Raw genomic sequence first — 15,284 nt, forward strand, 5'->3', positions numbered from 1 at the left:
CTGAAATATATGTTTCTTATGCCATCCTATAACTGATTTCAGCCAAAAATCAAAGCAAAATCAGGCAAACGTTATGACTTCCCTTCTGTTTTAGGAAGGAAATTACTGGCATTGTGGACAAAGTGCCAGTTTTCTGTAAACATTATCCTTTTTGTATCCGAAATTTGACATTGCACGTCCTCCAGTGTGTCTGTTGCACATGCACACATTGCCATCGTGATGCTAAAATGATAGATTACAGAGCCCTTGTAAACATGGCATCGGTGAGGTGACATTGTCTCATTGGAAGGTGCTAAATAATCACAAAAATAACTGGCTGCACCCCCAGGATCAGACCCTCCTCTTTCATCAATTTCTTGTTGATGCAGGAGTCTGCCTTAATCAATTTCCTCTCATTACAGCAAATGTAATTGGCTTGCTCATACCTCAACAATTAAAATCTGTCAATAATGCATCTAGTTAACCATTCAATTCCTACACAGTGCAGAGTTACAAAAGTCCACTTACTCTAATGATAATCAGTTGATGAATATAAAATGACCAGCCCGGACTGTGAAGATGAATGAGGCGGTGGCATTAACAGCAGGTCTCCAGAGAGCGAGACGGCCATTCAACGCTGTGCACTATGTTGCCACCAGCAGTTGCTAGTTAATACAGCATCAATCGATCATAGGAGCCGATAATTTTACAGAGACACAGTCGTAACCTCAAACACAAGGGAGATGCACTTTTAAAAGGTGGAAGGTTATTTATATGAAACTCTCTTTTGTGTGCTGTTCCACTCACTTCCTGTCAACTAAAGTCTGTATGTACAACATGCTGTATCATCTGAATAAAAGAAGAGAAAGAGAGCAGAGACAAGGCGGCGGAAAACACAGAACTAAGATGAAAGTGCCTGGTCAGCTCCGCAGAGATGACAAACACCCAAATATCTGTCACTTGGTGTCTACTTGTCATCACCTTCCAGAGAGGCTGTCAGCAGCACTGTCAGTGTGTCCATTGGCAGATTTCGCACCACACCATTTATCCCTGAGCAGGTGTTCCTTACTGCACTCAGGATAAATGACAAGTGAGAATAATTGGACAATATCCTGAAATTGAGTGGGTAGGATGAGACATCTTTGCTTCATCAAATCGTTAGTAAAATTAACATACAGTTGCAAGGCCTCATTGTTGATTTAGGTAATTTAGAGCAATTTAAATCAGAGCTGATGATTGCTACAGGAATGTATTCATTTGGAGAAAAGAAAAAAGCACTCCTACTCCCATTTTATGAAAATGTATTTGGTTCAAGACTGACTCAGTTGGCTTATAATGACGGCTCCTGGCTAGACTTGTCACCTTGCACTGTGGCCCTAACAGGCATTTTCTTCGACACCATAATGTCAGCCTGCCATAGGACAGGGGAGAGAAATGAATTTTTTATCCTTGTGGTGTGTGCACAAGAAACTGGCAGGTGTTGATGGCTGTTCACTCAGCCTGTGAAAACCAACAAGAAAACGTCCAAATTAAGCAATTTTGGCTTTAGCACCGATAATTATTATGAGAAAAAAAAGTTTTGATTAATCAAAAAAGGCCTGTGCACAAGGCTTCGATCCTGACAAGTGTTTTTTTTTTTTTTTTGGGGGGGGGGGGACAGTTATAATTGTTTAACCCATAAAGACTCAGTGTGACTTTTGGAACTGATTTTTTCGCTCTACTTTACCTTTCTTAAGTGATTTATCACCATTTATTATTGGGTCAAAACACGGTATTCAAAATCTCTCTGAAGGGACATTTTAGAGACAGTTTGGTACATTAATGTTGCAAAATGACCCACATTTTTACTTTTAAATTAATTTTTGCTTTAGTTGGACCATAAGGGATTATCCAAAACAAGGAGCTACTTTATATTGAAATAAATGTTGGAATGGCAATCAGTTAAAGTTTGCTCTATGACGGGACATAACTGTGTTTTGACCCCATAATATTATCATCTGTATTTTGCATTTCTTCAACAAAAATCTGGTATTTTCCCATATTTAATTTACTGGTCATGTCAATGTTCATAAAAACTCAAATTAAAGTTAATTGTTTTAATGTCAGAAACAAAGAAAAATGAAAATCTGACTTTTTCAACAAAATATATCAGTAACTGAACATAAACTCAGTGTCTCCATCCACTGTCATTGATCCAACTCCATGGGTTTTACTGGTGAATCAATGTTGTAGAAGATGACAGTATTTCCACAGTAACTACAGAGTCTCTGAACATCCAAATGGGCCATATCTGATGACCATGAAAAGATAAGAAACTGTATTTAGGATTAGTGAATCAACAGGGATTAAGCATTTTATATTAGTAGATGATTTTGGTCACCAGTGATTGTTTGGGTCTTTATGGGTTAAATTCAGTCACTACTGTCTAAATCAAATAGAGTACCTGCATGTGAAGTTTATTGAACTGGAATCCAGTGTCTTGTCTGTGATTGGCCCATACTAGCAGATCATTAACAAAGTAGAAGAGCTTTTGCAGGCTTTAACAGAAAAAAAAAGCTATTGCTGTCTTTGGCGATCACTCAGCTGTATAGTAAACAACCCTTACAAAAATTACATGTCAATACAGAGAGACAGTAGGAAAGCACACAAAAAGTGAACAAGCCAATATATTTTGTAATACCCCTGGCTCTGGTAAGGTTATTGTTGTAACGATCATCTGCAGTTTATCAAAGCATCCATCAGTGCAGAGATAGGTCAGATTCACCCTAAAATAGCTGCTGGTCCCGGGGATAAAGACAATGATCCCATATCTCTTTAGGGTGCTCTGTGTAAGCATCAGGCTACCTTGTGTTTTGAAAAGATATGGCCAGCAGCAGACAGCCATTTGAGGACTGTCTGGAAAAAAAACAAGGCAAAAACAACTTTTGGGTAAATATCCCATTTGCTGCAGAAATCACACATTTTTCACGGTTATCCCTCGTAATAATTTGAATGCATTTTCCTCTTGGTTTATTGCAAATCCAATTTTTTCAAGTGTGAAGTGGGACAGCGCTGTCCTACTTGTGTGGGCACTGGCGTTTAAATTAATTTTTTATTTTTATTTTTTTTTTATTGTGGCCAGCTACATTGAAGACAGTGGCATTGAGCATAGCCATAAAAAATGACTAATACTGGTTTTTGTTTGTTTGTTTTCTACATGACAATTTACAGATAAATAATGGAATATTTTCGTTCTTTTTAGACATAGTCCTCGCAGCACTAAACAGTGATATTTTTTTTTGCTGCAGCTCTCTTAACTTACAGCACATATTGCACCCATTCATGCATTCAGCCTTGAGTGATTGAGGTAAAATGATTACATCCCACCTCAGCAGTGATGAACAGTACTTAGCTTGCAGGCAAACAGGCAGGTTTTATTCTGTATCAAAAATACAGCCACTGATATCTGTTCTTTTTTTTTTTTTTTTTATAAAAACTGCCCCACATCTGCTAAGCCCCTCCATCTGCCAGGCATTGTTCAAAATGAAAATGGGGCCCAAGAGCAGCAACAATAGAGTGTGGAATTGCATTTTAAAATATTGTGAAAGCATCCATAGTCCTCCATTATCTGAAAAATCTAGGACGAGGTTCACTCCTCTGAGGTTTAAGTAAAGTGTAGTCCTTGTCATAACTTAACACCTCTTGTTCTAGATCTTTTAATGTATTCCACATCTGAGATGAACTGGGTTCAGAGTGGGAATATGAATATCGGTTTGAGCTAATGTTAACACTGAAAGACCAAAAAAAGATAGTGGGCATGAATATGTGAGGGGGCACTGAGAGACTCTTTTTGTCAGGGTATTAGAATCAAGAGAGAAAAAAAAATAGCACGGTAATACACGGAGCTGATGGGGAATAATGTTGGAGAACTTGAAAAAAGTCATCCATGAAATTGCTTGTTGCATCCTTTAAAACCTCTTGATTGATGGTGGCAATTTTAAAGCTTGGCAGTTTCCCAGTACTGTGGAAGTATTAGAAACAAGTACTTCAGGGTTCTTTTAAAGGAAAAACCCACACCAAAAACATTTTAGCCATGTTAGAAAACAGCCATTGGCGATATACACTTCATTCCTTGGTCAATTTTGTGGATTGGTTGTGTGTTTTTCTTATTTCTGCTGATACACACCACACAGTTCCTCAGTACAGTGGTCAGCTTTAATAGCAGAAAATAAACTTTAAAAAAACCTTGGTTTGACAGTATGTGTTAGATACGTACTTTTTTAAATTGGAAATAACAGATTTTCCCAGTTGAAAGCCAGAATGATTGAAAAATAATATTCATCCTGCATTTCTGGCTGCTGCGGTCAGGACACTTGCTGTAAGTGCATTTATATCTTTCTTCATCACTATGGCAACAAGCTGTATACCCTCTATAACTCTACTTCTATTCTGAACTCTTTTTTTTTTTTTTTGCAACTTTAGATAAAGGTTTTGAAACCGTTTGCATCCAGTTCAAGGCACAACCTCAAGTAGATGTAGATATTATTTCACTGGCAAAACTAAAGCTATCAAATGTAGATTCTTTATGTCCTTCAAGATAAACAGTTTCAAATGGCAGGAAACTGAACTACACTAATATATTCATTCTAGTATGAGTCATCTAGTAAAGAAATTAAATGTGACGCCTGTGTGCTGTCTGTACCTGTGCTTCAATTTCACTGAATTTACTGCAACTGTATATTCAGAATAAATGTTTCTATTTTTCAAAAGTGTCATAATGTTTTGCCTTCATGTGAAACAGTTATCCACATGTACTTTTCGATAAAAACAGGAGGCTCCAAGATTAGTTTGTGCTGTAGAAATAATGGGAAGTGGTTTAAAGCTCCTACTGCCAACTTTGAAGATTGCTTCAGTTCACTGGTTACTGATGATGTTGATTGTTGGAAGAAAAGAATGCTGTGAATCACCCACACTGTAAGCCTGGACATTGTACTTACTAAAATGTTTTAATTACAATGTACTTAAAAGATTTAAATTGTATTACATTACTATAAAATGTTAAGTATATTCTACTAATTTGTAGACATAGTCAAAAGTTTAAGTTGAATGGTATGTTGAATTAAGTTTTAGTCATGACCACACCTTTTTATCTCCGCATTGCATTGTGGGTATTGGGCATGTTGTTGAAAATTTGTTATTTTTGTGTGCAGGGGTTCAGTGGGGTTGTGGTATTAGTGTTAATTTTGACTTAATGTGTGTATGGCAATGTTTATTGGCCTTTTTGTGTTTGTTTTTGTGTTTTTGTAGAGCCGCACCATGAGTGAGAGCCATAGGCCAAAAAATGGCTTTCCTTTTCATCTGTGGTTGTTTTGGTGCAATCAATCAATCAAATTTCATTTATATAGCACTTTTAGTACATGGTACATGCAGCACAAAGTGCTTCACATTAAACCCCCCACTGTCTAGCAGTTGCAACTAAAAGTAAAAGCGACTAAGTGAAGCAATGTTTACAGTAAGAGTTTAATTAAAAGCTAAACTAAACAGATAAGTTTTGAGTTTACTTTTTAAAAATGCGAACACTTGCAGCGGACCTCAGTTCCACAGGTAGGCTGTTCCATAGTTTGGGGCCATAAAAGCTGAATGAGGCCCCACCATGAGTTTTGGAGTGGACTGTAGGAACAGTTAAGAGATTACTACCTGAGGACCTGAGGGTCCGAGAGGGCTCATATGTTTAAAAACAAATCAGATAAATAAATGGGGCTAAGACCATTAAGAGTTTTAAAAACCAATAAAAGCACTTTGAAATCAATGAAAATCTTTATGCTTTGCCAAATTAAAAGCTCTTCCTGTAGTGGCAAATTACATTGAGCTAACTTCCTGCCCAACTTCCATCCACGCTGCAATATATAAAGTTGAATAATTATACAAAGCAATTTATATTGCAAAAAATTTCAATTTAAATCAACTTGGAATTGAGTACAATGAACTGATAATATTAAGTCTAATGATTATACAAAACAATTGACATTGCAACAAATTTTAAGTTAAATTAACTTGGCATTCATTGTGTTGTACTTAAAATAGCAATTCCATTCAAATCAAGCATTGAAGTTTAATACACTCAAGTTTTCATTACTCAGTTTTTTTAAGGCAACCAGTTTCCTCAATTTTTTTAAGTATACTCAACTTATCCAGTCTTCCAGTGCACCATGATGGTCTTATTTAAAGTATACAGTGGAATATAGATGTGTGATATGGAGGCTGCAGTCTTTTCATCACTTCAGTTATTTTTATTTTTCACACCCATCCCTCTACAAATACACAAGAGGTTATTTTAGTTAGATATTTTCTAGCAACAACACTTAGCACACTCTAAATATGCATCTCCTACTGTGAATCCTCATTAGAACATTTGACCTTTGACCCCTGCTGCTAAATCCTACCTTACCATGTTGCTGAACATCATTGAAGACACTGACAGCAAACAGACAACATTATATGCTCAGTGTCTCCATTTTTGTCAATTTTGTGTCATTATTGTAAAACTGTTCATCAAGGCCTTAAAAATAAACACTTTCAAGATTTCAGGACCGTTTTTGCCACAGTGTATCATCAAAGTAAAAGTGTTTTCCGCATTTAAAAATGAGATAAGGTGTCAGCATAAGGTTGTTTTCTATGTAGCAGACCCCATTATACTAGAGTGTACTAGTTTTTATCAATTATTAAGCTTCTATCAAGATTCTTAGGTCACAACCTCTGACTAATAAATTAATAAGTTAAACTGCTGTAGCGGACGATAGCTGAATTCATTAATTTAAATACGAAAGGCAGAGTTTTCAGATAAATAATTAGACATCTTTTGCATTAGGATTTGCTGCTGCCGGCCTTTCCTCCACTCTCTCTATGTCCGTGCGCTGTTTTCTATGTTCGGTGGAAGGTGATATTAAAAGAAAGCGGCGATAACTGCTCTAACAAAGTGGCAACTTTGTCTCAGACTGTGTGTCCTTGACGGCAGTGTACTGTCTGTACTGCATCTACAGAGCTTCATTTTGTCCTGATCACTCTGTCAAGTTCACTTCCTTGCCTGTGGTAGAGAGTGACAGTACACTACTATGGTCGCTACTTCTATCATACTTTATTTTCCCCTGTTTTTTTTTTTTTATTTCTCTCTATTATTGCTACAGCACACATCAAAAAGCTGTAATATCCTGTCAGACAAACCTAATCCAGCCCATAGCTCCTGTGCAATTACTGTGCATTGGTAGACTCTGATCTTTTCATGCCATATATTAAATCGATTCTGTAACAAAAACCCATACAAATACAGGTAAAGGCTGTGTCATTAGGTTAGGTTCTTGTTCATTGTTGTTCCATTTTCTCATATTCAGGTATATTTTTTCACTTGATATTTACCTATAACAATAGAGATTGGCTTTCTATGCTTTAACATAATTTGCTTCGTAAAATGCTAAAAATTACAAAATTGATCCTGTTGAAAACTAACACACTTGCATACACATTCAAGCTCTTTGAATCAGATAAAGAGTTATTATTATTTGTTACACATTCTGTTTATGCTGCATTACTGGAGCAAAGAGTTTTCTAGTAATAATTTTTTTTTTTTTTTTTTTTTTAGATTTGTTTTTATATAAAGTCATCTTTCACTATGAGAAAGGGTTCGTGGGGTGAAATTGATATCAGAATTACAGGCTCCTATTTGCAAGTACAGAGAAAATTGAGAGAGACTATAATATAAATCTCTTTCTGAAGCTTTATTTCTTTCATCCTCTGTGTAGAATGACTCAGTTTTGTATGTTATGATAATGTGAATGGAAATAGGCATGATCGGTTGTTATTACTGTGTCATAATATATATGTCTATATTTTAAAGCAGAAACTCTGTAGTTTATTTTATGTATTATTTGTCATACATTCAGCAAATTTCCAATCAATGTGCAATGTGCCTATACACATATATATATATATATATATATATATATATATATATATACATACTGACAGTCAATAGAAACTTTGAGGTAGAAATGTATCCATATTTCTACTTGTAGGGGGGTTGTAATTATTCATTGTGGATTTATTGATGACTTAGTCTTCGGGTAGTTGAGATAATGATGATTGTCATGGTTCATTGCACGTGGGTTGGTCTCTTTGCAAAAGTGGACCAAATACACATTGAGCAATACTCAGTGGGTATCTGCACAATTTGAGGATTGGTTTTGAAGGCCTATATAAAGGCCCAAAAACAGCCACCATTGTTAGTCCAGTGAATGGCATCATGCCACATCTATCACGTGAACAACGTGTCCGGGCACTGGGTATGGTGGAGGCCGGTTTGAGCTACAGTGATATAGCCAGGCCTATGTATGGGTTGTTCCCAACCCACAATAAGAAACCTGGTTGAACGCCACAACACGACAGGCTCCCCAACAGATCGCCGCCTGCATCGAAGCAAACGGAGGCCATACCCATTACTGACTGTTGTGACTTTGTGTTTGGCAGGTGCCATTTTTTTTGTTAGTTTTTTGTTTTGAAATTATTCTTGAAACTTTAGATTTTTGTTTCTGTATGCCAATATCCTAAACAAATGATTCGTATGAAAAAATTTCAGTTTAGGGTTTCAAAATAACAATTGTGTCGAAAAATATGGTCTCAAAGTTTTCATTGACTGTGAATGTTTATATATTAATCTAATATAAATAAATGTGTCTTCCGTAATTCATCTTTTTTACAGTCAATATTAAACAGTCTGTGGTGTAAATTCACAGGCCTATTTGTCACAAAAAAACACACTTTTACAAATTGAATACAATAGTTTGATTATTTTAATTTGATGTAATTTAGCTGAACTGTTAAAACTGTGATTATGTCTCACTGAGGTGAAATGTGTGACACCTTTTACAAGATTAGCAAACCTGTCACATAATTACAAAATGATGTTTGCAGAGTGAGAAAACAGACTGGAACAGATCTCAAGAGTACAGAAAGGGAGTGCAAATGAACTTACTATTCCAGGGATTCCTCCTCAGTGCAGCCCCCTGAAAACAACAGCACATTTTCTAATTATGGGTAAGAGTAAAAATGTGAAATTCAACAATGCAATTTGAGTTTATAATTCCAGAGCATCTGCATGACAAAGTGCATATTTTTTACACTCAAAACGCAGAACAAATTCTATTTAATTTGGGAAGCGTTTACTCGTCACTCATCGTTAGACATAATCTGAGCAGACACTGTATTGTATTTGTCATGATGTGGATCTTATTCATGTTGCGTGTCTGTGAGTGTCATACAGAGGATGAAAGGGCCAGTCATAGCGTACGCTCCCTGCCTTCAGGCCTCTTACCTGAGCTCACTTTTTGCCATCATTCCTAGCAAAGGTACTTCCTGAATACACACTTGATTATATTTGATCTTATGTGTCCGGGAAAAGCCAGCTGTGCTGTATGAATCGTACAGATGAAGTGAGTTGGACTGTGAGTATGCTCAGGGGGATGGAGGAAGTCCTGAAGGAGACGAGGACAGAGATGAAGGTCAACTCACCCCGACTATGTGCCAGCTGTCACAAGTGGACAGACAGGAAAATCACCTGAAACCTGAATTGATTTCTTTGAGAGAGAGAGAGAGAAAGAGAACAAAATTCCAGATATCTGTTGACCTCGCTTGATAGAATATGTCACAAGAGGGCCAGAGATGGAGCAAGAGAAAGCGTATACACAGACAGCAAATGTCAATTCAGCGCCGCCTTTTGAAAAAAAAACGCCACTGGCCTGCTTCTGTTGCCGACACTGCTGTCACTTGCAGATTCATGTAAACTTCTGAACTCTTGTCCTCTTGTACCACTAATGAGCAGAGAGCTATATTTTTATTCCTCTGTGTTAAAACAGTTAGTGCTTAAGTATGTGGTTTTGCTCACTGTTGCATTATACATAAACATAAATGAGTGCTTTCATATACTGGATATCCCTTGCAGTGCTATAATAACCGTACTCTCCTGATGTTGGCTTAGTTCCCTCCTCCATACAGCTGCCGCAGCTGACTTGATGATTTATAACTTGGGGTATTTGATGAAGCTCTCCTACAGAAAACTACTTGATAGAGTCTCCTAGCAATGGAAACAATTTCAAGCCAACTTCACAGATAATTAGGCACTTTCGCTGGCGGACTTGGTTTTGAAATAAGCTGAGCTCCCAGCAAATGCACTTATACCGCACCAAACTGGAAATGCTCAAAGGCAATGGTGAAATGAAGGGGGTGGGGAAACCTGTCATGCAACTTGGCTTAATAGTTTACATGTTTTAGAACCTCTTTTAGAAGTTGTAGATTAGAAATGATGGATACGGTTACATAACAGTTTTCTCCACATTTTAAGGTCATATCTTTAGAGCAAATAAACATAGTAAACAAGACATGCTGTATTTTTTTCCACCATCACCACCACTTTAGGAGCAGGAGAAGCTATCTACTTTTAATCCATGCAGGTTAAACGGGGTCTGCCTCTTCCCATTATTTCTGCTTTTGTGTATATGGATTCCCTTCCAAGGCTGTTAAATCCTTGTAAAACAGGGTTATGCTTTAGTTATTAATCCTACAATTAATCTTATATATGTGTCAGAGGTTTGCCTATATTTAGTATTTTGTAATGTGCTTCCCATATGCCACTGACTTTGACACTAGATTTAATAAAGAGCGTTAGATTTATAATGACATTGAAAGGAGATAGAAAATATCTTGAATTCTGCTGAAGTGCACCACTTTTAAATAGTAAGAGTTATCTAAGAACTACCTTTGTCACTATTTAACAGATGCCTTAGTGTATAATGAAATCATGTCATGAAAATATTCCATATTGTATATTATGCTGAATATGCTTGGAAAATCAATTCCACATGGGCTCAAATGATGCTAAGAGTCTTTTACATGATGCCATGTAGGGATGTGATGACATGAGCCAAGATTTTACGGTGTTAGTCATACCTTATGCTCATTGCCATAATTGTACTCACTTGTACTCAGTAATTAGACAGCATGTATAAACATATCAAGTCAACGGACAAAGAAAGACATGGCCATGCTGATGTTTTACACAGTTCTATAAGCTAAATATAGTTTATATATGGTGACTGCAGGTGTGTTTTCATATTTTTTAAATGGGTCAGTATTTTTTTGATACTGTGTACTGCTGTTTGCGCACTAAGACTAGTTGTTGTTCACACAAAATAGCATACATTTTTAAACAGATATAGAGGGCCCACTGGATTTATAAAATCATAGATAAAATTCACTGTTGCTTAGCAAGGGAGTTAATGAATGGTGTTTCTGTAAACCCTTGTGCAACATTTACAAACCTCTAAAAATACTCTATGTTGTTGTTCTCAGTGTTTACAGTTTTATAAATGTAGCCTATCCCTGCCTAATATATAATATATGTACTCAAAAATACATGTTGCAGGGGAAGCAATCCATTTTCTTTTTTCCTAATTATTCCATTACCTCTGTAATTTCATTAACCAAGCTTTGCTAAAAAAAAAAAAAAAAAAGGAGGGAGAGCAGAAAACTGTCAGTGGTAATTAAAAGATAAGGTGAACAGCACAGTCTGCCTGCCCTAGCAGCATTAAGACATTTGGCTTCTACAGTGAGGGCGTAATATTCCCTCATCGTAGGCACACACACACACACACATATGCACACACTGAGAGGATGACGGAGGTGCTCTCCCACCTGCCAACAGACCCCTTACAGACATGTGCACTGAAGGGAGATGTGTTGCAGTCCCATGGCGTTGAAACTGGTGAGATATGAAATGTGACGGGTGCACAATGGTTGTCAACATGAATGACTCATAAACAAGCACAACATTAGGACAGCCTACACCACGGTGTTCATTTTTGCAGAGATTGGAGAGGAGGCCCGACACCATCTCAAATACCACTTCTCACTTCCTTTCTTTTTTACATTGGCTGTATGTGGGCGGGGGAAATGAGCGTGCCTCAGTAAACCATTCCAAACATGTGGCTCATTTTAACTCTGTGTGTTTCCGCTTTACACTCAGTGTATTTGACCCTCAAGCATATTATAAGAAACACACTGTATCCTTTAAACAAAATAATGATTTATTCATTCATTGATCTATTATTTATAGGGGCCCAGTTGTCAAGAGGTTTAAGTGAGCTTTATCTAACTTTAACGTATGCTGTCAGTACAGGAATTGCTTCGAATGACTGGAAGCACTTAACCCATATTTGTCCAGACATGGTTTTTGTTAAGACGATTGGCAAAAAAAAAAAAAAAAGCTGCTACTCACTGTTAATAGTAATTGCAGAAAACATTTGGTCTGTTTTGTAGCTTTATAGCTGTAAAACAGGAATCTCTATGGTTTTATAAATGGTACAGATGGGGACTTTTAACAAGAAAATGACACGATGAGTACTGCTCTAGCAACTCCACCCTCCAGCTGCAAGGATGAGAAGCATAAAAAAGCAGAGAATGGCAGATCAACTTCATCAGTTAATTAAACTCTATTGCAGCTTGATGAGCAATTAATCAAGGCGGCGTGCAGAGTGTCAGGAAGGGCTGAGATCTCCGGGTGCAGTATGTGTGCAACGTACAGTATGATCTCAGGGGGGCAGCCCTGTGGGGAGCAGCATTTACCAAGTGTGCAGCCCTAAAACTGTAAAGGGTGTAATGGGCTAGGTTTATATAAGCAGCTATCAATCACTCTCCGACATAAGCCTGTACCCTATTAGACTTCTAGGATTAGGCTCCTCTCAGTGCTGAACTAACTGAGAAACTACTTTTCCAAGTAGATTGAATTTCAGGAAATGCTGAAATATACTGCGTTATTATTTAACAAAAAAATAATATTGGTGTTTAAAACCGACCAGCACTACTGTATATGTCAGAAGATGCTGGCAATAACAATCAAAGTTAATCACACTAATTTAGGACCAATATTGGCTTGAAGCATGTCAAAATGGAACTTTGTATTTTCCCAGCGTGAAGCTTTAGTTTTTATCTTTCATCTGACATATGACTTCCTAAATGAAATGGTTTGGTTTTGTCCTTTGTCTGTTCCCCCTTTCATCTACCTCTTCATTTCTTTTAAGACTGTGAAGTAGGCTTTTTTATGCTATGGAAATTTGACTTGGCAGTTTGTACTAAATGCAGTAAATTTATTAACGAGACCATGGGGAACATTAAAAGTCAATTGAAGGAGGCTATTAAAAGCAGGATTTTAATTGGGTTGGTCCCTCCACTAAACCTTTTCTCTCTCTCTCTCACTCTCTCTCTATTCCATGGGAAGAGCAACTGCACTGAAAAGTTCGGGATAAATGTGTTTAGTGTGGGGTAGTCCTTGACAGAAAGCTTCCTATGCCATCACAGATGCTTATTAAAGTGCGTCTTACTTGGAATCCAGTATAGACCATGCTAAAAGCCTGTGCACGGTTGCCTTGTGTGAGGTCTGCGTGTGCATTTTGGCAGATGCTGCTGGTATCTGCTGCTTCTCGCTGTGTTTCCGTCCTGCTGAGGAGCTGCTGTCTTTGTGGCTCTTGCTGAAGGGTTTCAAGAGGAGCAAATCTCTCATAATGACACAGATTACACGTACAAGGTTTTACTACAACGCCGGTGTCTACAGATCATCCTCTCACTGATTCAGTTCTGAAAACCTGACGTGAGCCGCAGACACTATAGCCATCTGCTTTTCAGTTTTCTGCGGATTGGTGTTTATGCCTGTGAGGAGCCAGTAAATTGTGTTAGTACTGTAGCTTTAGCTTTACTGTAGCTGTAGCATCAGATTATATAATCTGTTGAAATTACATTGCAAAGCATACAATTGTCCTAGTTTTGGTAACGTGGTGTGACACATTACAAATGGTTTTAATTGCACTTCAGCTTCTGGCTCTCGAGACATGCTCGACTCATTCTGCACTTTAAGGGAGCAGAACTGTGTGTATGTGTATGTGTGTGTGTGTGTGTCTGGGGGCCTTGAAAAAAACTATGTGTTCATATGGAAGAGTTAGAGAAAGAGATGGAGATGCAGCGTAGTATTGGCTGTGCTGACTGGATAATGACATGCAGAGTGCTGCGCTGCTACAGTAAGTTGAGCCTCCAACCAGATGCTCCTTTCACTGCAGCTCATAGGCAGAGAGAGAGAGAGAGAGAGAGAGAGTCTGCACCAACATACACACTCATCTGAGCTGGATTAAGCTGTAGGATTCAGGGACTTCGATCATGTACTGTAAAAGAAGCTTATTAGAGTAGATACCCATCTCATTTGGATCTGAGGAGATGGAGGCTAAGCTGGGTTCAAACTTCCTCTGAGACTCTCTCTTTATGTTTCCATGTTTTTTATGCTGTAAATGTAATGAGGGCAGTTTTCGCTGCAATTTAATGAGTCAGTCTTACACAAACTGCTCAAATTCAATGATCCTCTTAGCAAGCTTTGAAGCTACTTCAGGTGGTTAAGGGGAAGTGGTGGTGTGTCTAAAACATTTTCAATTGGAGTCCAGGAGGAGCATAAAGGACTGGGTATTTGTGCATTTGTTTGATGGATAAATAAATGAAACAAAATAAATGTATGTCTCCGCTTAAGGAAGCAGATGGATGCATCGCACAGAGGGTAATAGGCGTGTATAGAGAAAAAAAGCTCTAGAGGGCAGTTCTAGCCAATATCACTATCATTTATTTAACTAATGTAGTGAAAATAGAACAACTAGCACAATGTGTGTCCTGTGAAAATGTTTGTAGTGGGACACATCTATTTTTTTATATATATTTTTTTTCTGTTTTACATAAGCGCACTAGAGCAAAAGAGAGAAGACAAAGCTGGGATATGTTTATTATGGTATCCCGGAGGTTCACAGATATTATTATCTGGGAGGACAATGGATATAAACACCACTTAATCCATTGGCTTACATTTACTATTTAACTACATGTTCTTTTTTTTTTTTTTTTTTTTTTTTTAATAATGATACATCGTCCTCATGCTTCTTTAAAACCACCTCTGGTAACAGGACAAAGATATTATGTTTAAAATGGGCTCTGGTCCAAGCTGCAGCGAGTGGCCATATGGTTCCTTTCATTAAGCTGGCAGCCCACTATAAAAAGCACAGGCCAGCTAATGGGGAGAAAATGCTGTCTACAAAGTAAGTTTATGAACAAACTTTGTATAATTCAATTATGGTTATTCTATTAGGTTGGCCTTACAGTTACATTGCCATAAAACACCACTGCCCTTTACAATCTGATTTAAATTGCTGGCCTTCCCAGAATTGTGGTATATTACTGCTCAGTTATGTAAAGAT

The 15,284-nt window shown here is 37.5% G+C and overlaps 1 protein-coding gene across 46 annotated transcripts in view; it reads left to right on the top strand.

The window, feature by feature from the left end:
- Positions 1–15,284, top strand: part of LOC115434544 (neurexin-1a) — a 283,978-nt gene that overhangs the window by 225,056 nt on the left and 43,638 nt on the right. The window lies entirely within an intron of this gene.

Source organism: Sphaeramia orbicularis, chromosome 15 (genome assembly GCF_902148855.1).
Source record: "Sphaeramia orbicularis chromosome 15, fSphaOr1.1, whole genome shotgun sequence".
Lineage (NCBI taxonomy): Eukaryota > Metazoa > Chordata > Actinopteri > Kurtiformes > Apogonidae > Sphaeramia > Sphaeramia orbicularis.